At 35.1% G+C, this 10,601-nt stretch overlaps 1 non-coding gene across 1 annotated transcript; it reads left to right on the top strand.

Annotated features, from left to right (window-relative positions):
- The first annotated feature begins 6,473 nt into the window (after window positions 1-6,473).
- Window positions 6,474-6,547, top strand: TRNAI-UAU (transfer RNA isoleucine (anticodon UAU)). Its single transcript has one exon. It is a non-coding gene; the product is annotated as a tRNA-Ile (tRNA).
- Window positions 6,548-10,601: the final 4,054 nt, after the last annotated feature.

The following is a 10,601-nucleotide window of genomic DNA, read 5'->3' as shown; positions in this document are numbered from 1 at the left end:
AGCTGGAAAGTGAGAAACCCTATTTTCCTGGTTTTACTCCTTATTTAAAGGAATGAGGAGGCTAGGGTTTGCTCACCATCAGCCTCAATTAGCCTCTTTGAGATCTGAGAAACCCTAAATCCTTCCCTCTCTTATTTTTAAGCCTTTTTGGTGTTCTTGAAGCCTTAGAAGGAAGAGAGAAGAAGAAGCGAGCTAAGATTCAACAAGCTAGTCCTTATCCTTTCTGTTGGCAATCTCCTGGACCTTTGTAAGTGTCCAAGACTCGATTTTTATCATGCTAGGTTGATAGATCTTATGTTTTGTACCTAAATCTTCATGTTCATTTGAGTTAGAGTGTTAGGATCTCATAAAGTTTGCAACTTTATGAATCTCTGGGACTTTTGGACATAAATGTTGGGTTGGATCTGGATTCTTGTGGGGTTTTGATCCATGCATGATATGTCCTTGGAAAAACCCTCATTTTTTTTTGGCTCTTTATGGCTTCAAGACATGCATTGGACATGCATGTCTATAAAGCACCAACTTGTATGTTGGATTTGATATTAGAATCTGTTATGGAATTAATAAGCTATGGACTTTTTGGATTAGGTGCTTAATGGAGAAAGTCATGTCTTATTTAGCTCATTTGAATCTAAAGTTTGAGATTTTGACCTTTTGGGTTATTTAGCTCAAGTTAGTATTCTCATATAAAGCTATCTTAAAATTTGTAGCTTATGTGTCCTGTTACAATTAAAAATCTTATGCAATGAACAATTACATCATGTTTAGTACTTGTAAAATAGATGGGTACCTGTAAAACCAATGAACGATTAATCGATTTCTTAATGTTTCGTTCCTGATTTGGTGCTTCCCAATGGTGAGAAGGTTGAAATCGAGAAGAGGGCATATGACAGGAGGTGAAAAATACATACCCGATTAATATTTGGAGTCACAGAGGCTTGATTTGAGTTAATTTCATCATCTTCTTCATGTAATACGTGAAATTATAAATCCTTACTTCCATAATCCATAGTTGTAACTGCAATAGTGAAATCACATCAACATTTACATTGATTGTCGAATTCATGACCATTTGAATTGATTTGAATTTGTTTGAATGAAAAGGTGAAACAAAAAATTAGTATCTTGAAAAGATAGGGTTTGGTAAACCCTAGATGGGTAAGTGTGATACGAGGCAACACAGGAGGGGTAGGTTTCTATCTTTCTTTTTAAATATGATAGTGAAGGTGGGGTTTTGTGCCACTGCCTTGCTATGCATTGAGGATACAAAGGCCACCGACAAATCGGCGATTAGTCTAAAAGAGTAGAAAGTGGGAAAAATAGAAGAAAAAAGAATTGGTTTGGATGGTTAAGAATATCTTCCCTCCATGGGAAGCTGACGTTTGAGAGTTATTGTCCTTGAAGGGGGGGGGGGGCACCGACAGAGGACGTAAGTCGCCGGAGCTGAGGGATCGATGAGTTCTGTCCCTAGCCATGTTTTGAAAACCGGACCGGACCGGCCTGTTCGACCGGTTCAACCGGGAACTGGTCCCGGATCCGGTTCTTAAATGCCAAAAAACCGCTATTCATGTGAACCGGTGAAAACCGGTCGAACCGCTAAAATCCGGTCCGGTTGAACCGGTAAATCGGTCAAAACTGGAAATTTTAAAAAATATTTATTTTTTTCATTTTTTTGTATTTTTTATATAATTAAATATAATTATGACATCATACGGTTTTTCCGGTTTTTGAGACCGGTCCGACCGGTTGGACCACCTGAACCATCGAACCGCTAAGACGACCGGTTCGGTCTCCGGTCCGGTTTTCAAAACCTTGGTCCCTAGAGAGAAGGTGGAAGGAGGGTAAAATCTGGGTGAAAAAGAATTTGGGGGTGATTAAACAAGGCTGATAAAAATGAATGATACGAGATAATCAGGAATAGTTAAAGATATTCATTATTTTACCATATTTAAATATAGCAAAAGTTACTATTATACCCCTATCAAATGATTGGTTCAGAATTAGCCACACAATCACACAATAATTATAGTTTATATATGAACCCAACTCTCTTCCTCTCTTTCTCTCTCTCTCTTAGTGTCTCTCTCTCTCTCTCTCTCTCTCTCTATATATATATATATATATATATATATATATATATATATATATATATATATATATATATATGTATTAATGGGTGTTTCATGCATTTAAGAATAACTAGGGAAGGATCTCCCGCGCGTTGCGGGGGTTTGAAATTTTTTATTTGGTTATAGTTGAACACCATAATTGTTTCTGCTGCAACCATGGCTTGAACTGCTACTTCCATAACTACTCTACATGGTGCAAAATCCCAGCTTTATATATTTCCTTCTTTTGATGTCCATTTCGTTGTGTTCGGTTGTAATAAAACATAATGTGTAAAAAAGCAAAACTCTTAAAATATTAAAAAGAGCATGTACAAAAACAAAGATGTAAAAAAACTGCATAAAACTTATTTCAGTAAAAAAAATTGGTGAAAGCAAATTCGTCAAAAAAAAAAATGTTAAAATAAATATAAAAGTTGTAAAATAATAATTTCTTAGATACCTAATTTTTGAACTAAAAAAACATATGCAATGTACTGTTAAGAATCTATCTATATATAACATTGTACTTTCAATTTGTCTCTAATCAGGACATCATAGTTTGAAAAACTGATCTATTGAAACTGATTTGCATTCAAGTGACATTGCTACTGTATATGCTAAACTCAACCTCAAGTTGCATGCAAAAACTCACCCAACTTATTAAAGTGAAGACAGTTGGGGGCATTTACATCTTTTTTACATCGTAAAGTAAGTACCTATCTGTTGATGGGTTTCATGACGGAGTTTCCCTAGGTGGTAATAAATTGAAATTCACTAAAAACCATGAGTAGTTCCTCATCTGTCTTCATTTCTCTGACACATTTAACTGGATAAAGCTCCCCATTTGCATCTGTTTTTTCGAAACCTTAAAAATCTCATAATACTTTTATTCCCCCAAATTATACGTCTAAAACATACTAATTTTTTTAAGGGTATTCCTGTTTAGAATGGGGTCAATGTGAGCTAGCCTGGACAAATGTAAGCAGAGTATAAGAGGTGACTAACCAGTCGATTATGAAGTTGGTAGCAAACAGAAAAATTGAAGTAAGAAATAAGCTAAAATTAACCAGAGGGGTATGTACAATGGACTCCACAACGCATAGAGCACAACCAAAAACTACAAAAATATGTAGTTTGTCTCTTAAAACTAACCTCTCCAACAACCACTGTACAAAAAATTTGAATGAAGGTTAGTGTTTACATTAAGAATCAAGATTTCAAGTAAAAAGGGTAAATGCCTCCACCAACGGGTCACACTGCCAACATTGACAAGTAAATCATAATATCCTCAAAAGAAAGCAAGTGGTGCAGACAAATAAGATACCATTAAACAACATGAAATAAGAAACTCACTTGTTATCATGCCAATCCACCACAAAGGCTAATACAAGTATGAATATCCTCCGCTTCCTGAAAAAAAAAACAGAATAATTAGAGAAATTTGTTTGTACCCATTTTTTTTTTTTCCAAATCTCTATTTTATGACAAAACAGAAATGCCCTTTTTGATACTCCCTGAAGAGCAGATTGACAGGTAGCTTTCCCCACTTGAAGTGGAAAAAAGAAGACTAATAGTATTAGTATTACCCTTTAATAATTGATAATCGTGTTATCTAAAATGAATATTGAAGCTTTATAATCATCTTTCATGGTGGCTTTATGGTGTGAGTGTGATCAAAGTACATTTCTCCTTCCAAAAGAAAAGCACAGATTCCTTTTTTGTATAGTTGAAAAATAGAAACAAAAAAATAAATGTTTGGAGTTATCTGTCAAATTACAAGTGTTAAGAGAAGCTAACCTGTATTGGGGTTTGGGTTGTGTTGTTGTGGTGACCTGGCTTAGATATATTCTTTTCTTCATCAACATCTTTTGTAGTTACATAGGTTTTTTCTGGTTGATAATAAGTAGAAGCCACAGAGGTTACATTTGATTACTGTGTTGGTAGCTCACCATTTTCCTATGTTAAAAAAGTGAAACACAAATCAGAAAGGCAATAGCATGTACACTTGAGCTCAATAAGTTAACGTAATTGAACTCTCAAACCATCAATTCCACAAAGAAAAACCTACACAAAAAAATGAACTTGCGAGCCAGCTGCTAAATGACATAAAATGTTGAGTACCTGTACCTACATGAGTTGGTACCCAAGGACTAACATGTGCTGAAAAAAATCTTCATGAATTTGATATTCCATCATTTCATAGCAACGTTTTAATGTCTTTTTATTTGTAACAGATGAATCAGCGACAACATAATGAGACATAAACTACTAATCTTGATTTACAAAGTACCAGAAAAGACGCAACAATGGAAGAGATGACCAGAAGAAACAAAAAATTCAGCAATGAATGTGGTTTTGAGTTGAAGCATACCCGATGAAGAAAAATGTTAATGATCAGCTTGCACTGTGCAAACCAACCACGTAATATTCATCATATATTATGCTTATTAATTTGAAATTAGGTTGCATACTTCAATTAAAATGTTACCAAATTCCCCAGGTTGCTCTGAGCATCAACTTACAAAAACATACAAAAGAAGGACATGGGTGAAACGATTGCAAGAGGGGGGGGGGGGGGGGGGGGGGGAGAATTTTGGGAATACAACATACCTGGAGTGTAGTTCAGTTTCCTTTTCTCCTGCTTGCATCTCACTTATCTCTTCCGTTGTTTCAGGCCATCACCAAATCTTAAAATCGATATTGAATAACGAAATACCTAGAGGCGGAAGTGATGAAAGAAAATTAATTTCCCTTTTTGCGACGTAGATCGACTTATCGAAAATAAATGTTCAAACTCAAAACCTTATCGACATCTGGTGTGCCCATCATCTGACATATGAAACTCCAAAAGTTCAAAATTCAAAGGAGTAATTTTTTTTCAAAACCTAACCTAAAAAAGAACTGCCCAGAATCATACAAACACGTTAATAAAAAAGAAGAAGATGGAAGAAATGAAACCTCGTAGGAAATGACATGGATGGGGCTAGATATCTAGGATGATCGGACTTGTGATGGATGGAAAAGATGGAACAGGTTCCCTGAGGTGGAAAAGATGGTGGTGGTGGCCGACGGCATATACGGTGATAATGGTCGTCAGCGGTGGTGTATAGATTGATGGTGGTGGTGAGTTGCATCAGTTTTTATCAAGGAAGTGGAAGTTGTGGAAGGAACTGGATGTAGAAGGAATTGGAAGGGAGAAAGAGGCGGTGGAACGCATATTGGAGCAATAGCAGCGGTGGTAAAAGAGAAGAATGCGCGTTGAAGATCAATTGGGTTTAACTGAAGAAAGGTAGAAAAGTAGAAGAAGGTTCGAGGAGGCTGGCGGTGGATCAGATTGAGCGGTGAAGGAAATGTGTAAGGATAAGGAGCGGAGTAGATGGGAATCACAGGACACGTAGCCATCGATCAGTGAAAATAGATTTAAAAAAGAAAAAAAAAACAACCACTAGAAACAAACTACTGTTCACAAGGGGCTTTTTCTTAATATATATATATATATATATATATATATATATATATATATATATATATATATATATATATATATATATATATATATATATATATATATATATATATATATAGCGGTGTCAATTTATGACACGACACGACAAAAATACACGACACGAAACGAAATCGGGACGAAATCAAAATTCAAATTCGTTTTCGTGTCGTGTTCGTGTCAAGTATAAAAAACACGATGTCGTGTCGTGTTCGTGTTTACAAATCCACACGAAATTGACACGACTGAACATGTGTTTGTTGTGTTTTTCGTGTTTGTCGTTTTTATCGTGTTATATATGATTAAATATGAATTAAATAAAATAATAGTTATGTAATATTATCTTTGTCGTGTCGTGTCGTGTTATCGTTTTTTAATTGGTTTGTTTTCGTGTTAGTGAAAAAAACACGACATCGTGTCGTGTCGTGTCAGACAAAAACACGACACGACGGCCCGATTTGACAGACCTATATATATATATATATATATATATATATATATATATATATATATATATATATATATATATATATATATATATATATATATATAATGAATCAAGTTTTTAACTTTTTAAGAGGCCAAGTATTATCAAGAACCGGCTATTAAGAGTTTACTTAATATTAAAAATTATTTTAGATATACTCAAAAGGGTCCTCCTCAAAACATAAAATGATTCTATTATACAAAATGATTACATTATGTTTTATTTCGTATTAAAGATAATAGATTATATTTTCCAGAATTGTACTTTTATAAATTTCATCCTAAAAGAAAAAAAAAATACCGTCTTATGTCTTTTCTCAATTTGGGTATTGTTTAATTTAAGGATGTATATAAGCTAGACATGATACAACCATCGAAGTCCCGTAGCTCAGTTGGTTAGAGCGTTGGTCTTATGAGCCGAAGGTCGCGGGTTCGAGCCCCGCCGGGACTAATTTTTTACCGTTATCTATTTTTGACAACTTCCAGATTAAATTCTATCCGTTCAAAATTCTTATTTTATACTTATTTTTCCGTTTGAATCCTCTCCCAGTTAGACTTGTATGCTGTTGTTCCATCTTTTCTCATATATTATTATTTTATCACCTTAAATCTTAATTTCAAATTTCATTATATCATTGTGATCATTGACCATTTGGAGCTAAGACGTTTGCACTCCATGTCATGATCTTCTTATTAACCCCACATCCCCTTCTCCATAAAAGATGCCCTTTGTCATTGTATTTTTTTTTTTTTTTTTGCGCACAATGCATCAAGGTGAATGCTTTAGAGAACCCATAGCCCATCTTAAATGCATATAAAGATGTAAATGTTGATCCTGTTGTTATCATCAGTTTTGGATCCTCATAAATGGAAATTAGCTCTATGATCCCAGAAGCTGTAAAAACAACCATTTCATAGATCAAAATGGTTGGTCTTTTGAGTATATTGATTGATTATTTCCCAGTTATTAAATATTAATCAGTTATATATGCGTAATAAAAATCCAGGAGATCATGATGCGAAAGGAAATAATGGACATATTAGATTTGATATGGATTTTGTGATGTAGTCATATGAAGATATTATTATTTTACCTTTTTTCTAGCGTGCATTTGAATGCATTCTTGGTTATTTTAGTTTGTGATACGTGATTTCTATTCTCTAAGTAGTTTCTGCTGTTGTGGTATTGCGTTTTGCTACTGATGTCCTTCTTCCACAATCTGCATATTTCAGGACAGTTTAAAGTATGTTAGGTTATCACCTTCTTCGCCATTTCCATTAAAACCTTTACAATCACTTAATCAATTACAACAGCCAAAAGGAATTAAAAGGTACATTCATTTATAATTAGGATGTTTAAAAGGTATATTATTCTGATTTCTTGTAACATGCAGCAAGTACGAAGAATTAGTGCGAGGAACTTTAAACTTGTATGTGTTTATAAAGATAGGAGATTTCAAATTTTATTATAAAACGGTCGGGTTTTAATGTTATTTCTCCTAATAAGTTATTTACCAATGGTGAAAGGTAATAACTAATATTCCGTTATTACAATGTTATGAGATCTTTAAGTTGTTTTTAAATTTATACCGAGATTCCGAGTAGAACCTAATTACAGTGGTCCATTACAACATCTTCAAGAGAACAATATGACCAATTCTTTATCCGGTAAGACTTGTAAATGACTAAATTGCCCTTTGTTTGTTCATTCCTAATATTAATTTAGTTACTCATCAAGGATTATTATGACATGCATATGCCACTCCAAGGGAGAGAGAATTGCGTTCTCTGGTTATTCAGTTGCAACAAAGGTAATGAAGTTGTCACCTATTTTGCTCAAGTTCCATTATTGTATGCTATATGCCTATATGTATTGTACTTTTTGAAAGAATTATTATAAATTTTGCAGCATTGGGAGTTTGGTTGAGCAACTGCAAAGAAAGAAAGACAAGAAATGCCCAGGTTTGTATACATCTTATCTATTTGAGGTTCAGTTAATGTTGTGTTGACATGCTCTCTCTCTCTCTCTCTCTCTCTCTCTCTCTCTCTCTCTCTCTCTCTCTCTCTCTCTCTCTCTCTCTCTCTCTCTCTCTCTCTCTCTCTCTCTCTCTCTCTCTCTCTCTCTCTCTCTCTCTCTCTCTCGGTTAATCGGATTTTAAGTGCAGAGGAAAAATTGGAAACTTTCTGTAGTTTTAAGTGAATTTTTTTTCCTTGTACTCTAGAATTAGATTGGGACTCTAATTTGTCTAGTATAAATAGGATCCCATCATGTGGTGGTTTTGTATATTCAGAAGTTGTTTTTGCATAACAAGAAAAGCCTTTGGCTGCAAGCAATTGTCCCTTATTTCTCTATTACCATTTCTCTCTTGCCTATTTTTTTTCTTGTGTTTGAAGTAGAACCTGCACCTTTTTTTAAACTTATATTTGGTATCAGAACGAAGGTTGAAGATGATTGATTTGAGAGTCGACTTTCGAAGGGGGAGCACACTTGGGGTGTGGGGTTTCCATTGCAGCGAAAGCCGAGTGTTTGGCAACGATTTTCTTCTGCGGGGAGAGGCAAACTGAAGGTTTGATCGCACAAGAAGGTTTGGGATAGTATATGTTGTTTCGAGACTGTTTTACAACAGAAGACGTTGACGATAAAGTGTTTTCGGGTCGACCGTTCTCATGGGGAGACAGGGAGCACCGCACGGGACGACGGGGGTGACCGGTGATGAACATAGACTGTGGAGATGCCTCTTTTACCAAAGGTGGTCGAAACAAAGGAAGATATTGGAGAAACTACACTGTGTGAACATTATGGCATTGGAGATCAGATCGAGTGGCTTTGGATGTGGCCAAGGAAGAAGTCGTTCATCCAAAAAAGTTGAGATAATAATGAATGTGTCCAACGAGATTCCATGTTACATGTTACGTGCGTTGTGAACAATTAAAATGTATGGAGGACTTTGGATGTGACGAGGTGGAGGTTGGGTGTTCGGGAAAAGTCGGGATGGTTCGAGAAGATGGTGAGTCAGCACTACTGTGAATTTTTGGTATGACCAATCCATTAAGAGAGTGATTGTTGGGTTAATCGGATTTTAAGTGTAGTGGAAAAATTGAAAACTTTCCTTACTTTTAATTGAATTCTTTTTTTTCGTTGCACTTTAATATTATACTAGGACTCTAATTTGTCTAGTATAAATAGGACCCAATCATATGGTAGTTTTGTGATATTCAGAATTTATTTTTGCATAATATGAAAAGTTTTTGGCTCCAAGCAATTGTACCTTATTTCCCTATTATCGTTTCTCTCCTACCTGTTATTTTTTTGCTTGTGTTTGAAGTTGAACCAACACCTTTTTTTAAAACTTACATCTCTCTCTTTCTCTCTCTCTGTGTGTATATATATATATATATATATATATATATATATATATATATATATATATATATATATATATATATATTAGGGCCATGATCTTTTGCGAACCCATATTTTTCCGCGAACCACTTTTAAAATGGAATGAGCAAATGGGACTTAAGGTTCAATATATAGGGTCCAAACCCTAAAGATTAGGGTTTAAGTCCAGGCGGAGTACGCCCCACGTACTCAGAGTACACCTAGCATACTCCCCCAAAACGGTGTTGTTCCGCTAAATCCCCCTTACGGCCAGCGTACCATCCAGGTACGCCCCGTGTAAGGGCCAAAGTTGCCAAATCATAAATCAGAGGATTAGAAGGGGAAATTTACCTGGGCTCGAGTGTAACATTCGTTTAGATTACTAAGGCTAAAAAATAATTAATTAAAAATCCACTTTTTACGATAAGCAGAGTCATGCTGGTTTAATTGTGAAACTTCGAAGAAGCATAACTTCTTCAATCGAAGTCGGATTTTAGCGTTCTTTATTTGTACGGAATCCTTGTCACAAGTACTATAACTTTTCTTAAGATTATTTGCCCTAAATAATATTCTATCAAAAAATTTTAACGCTTATTATCTATAAATTGTCTTGCCCGAATCTACGGGCGTTATAATTATCTCCCCTTAGGATGATTACTTCTTGGAATCATCAACAAAACAGGGCTTGTATAACGACCCCGCACATTACCTTTCCATCCTAGGTGATAACCGTAACTCTCATGTCTTTTCTAATGAGTTTCTAGACCTCTTGACTACTGACAATGGTGTACCTACTCTTTCTTTTGAAGTTGAACTCCATCGAAGAATCCTGCTCTTTTCATAATAGACTTAACCTAAATTAAGTTCCTTACTTCAACTACCGTAACATACCGATGGGTCATGTTTTAATGACCTCTCATCGTATGATGCAATGGTTAGACTAAGGTATCTTTGAGTCATACTTTTGCACGAAAGATATCTCCCTTCATGTTCTAATGTGAGTTAATGACATTCTACCATGTAGCACTTCTAGCTACATACTGTTTGATCTTAACGTTGAACGTGATACCTCTACTGATCTCTTTGATTTATATTTTCCTTCGTTCTTTTAAATAAGTCGGAC

This window comes from Lactuca virosa, chromosome 5, assembly GCF_052849685.1.
Source record: "Lactuca virosa cultivar CGN04683 chromosome 5, Lactuca_virosa_CGN04683_v6, whole genome shotgun sequence".
NCBI classification, from domain to species: domain Eukaryota; kingdom Viridiplantae; phylum Streptophyta; class Magnoliopsida; order Asterales; family Asteraceae; genus Lactuca; species Lactuca virosa.
The sequence above is the reverse complement of the archived record's forward strand: the minus strand, read 5'-3'. Positions and strand labels throughout refer to the sequence as shown.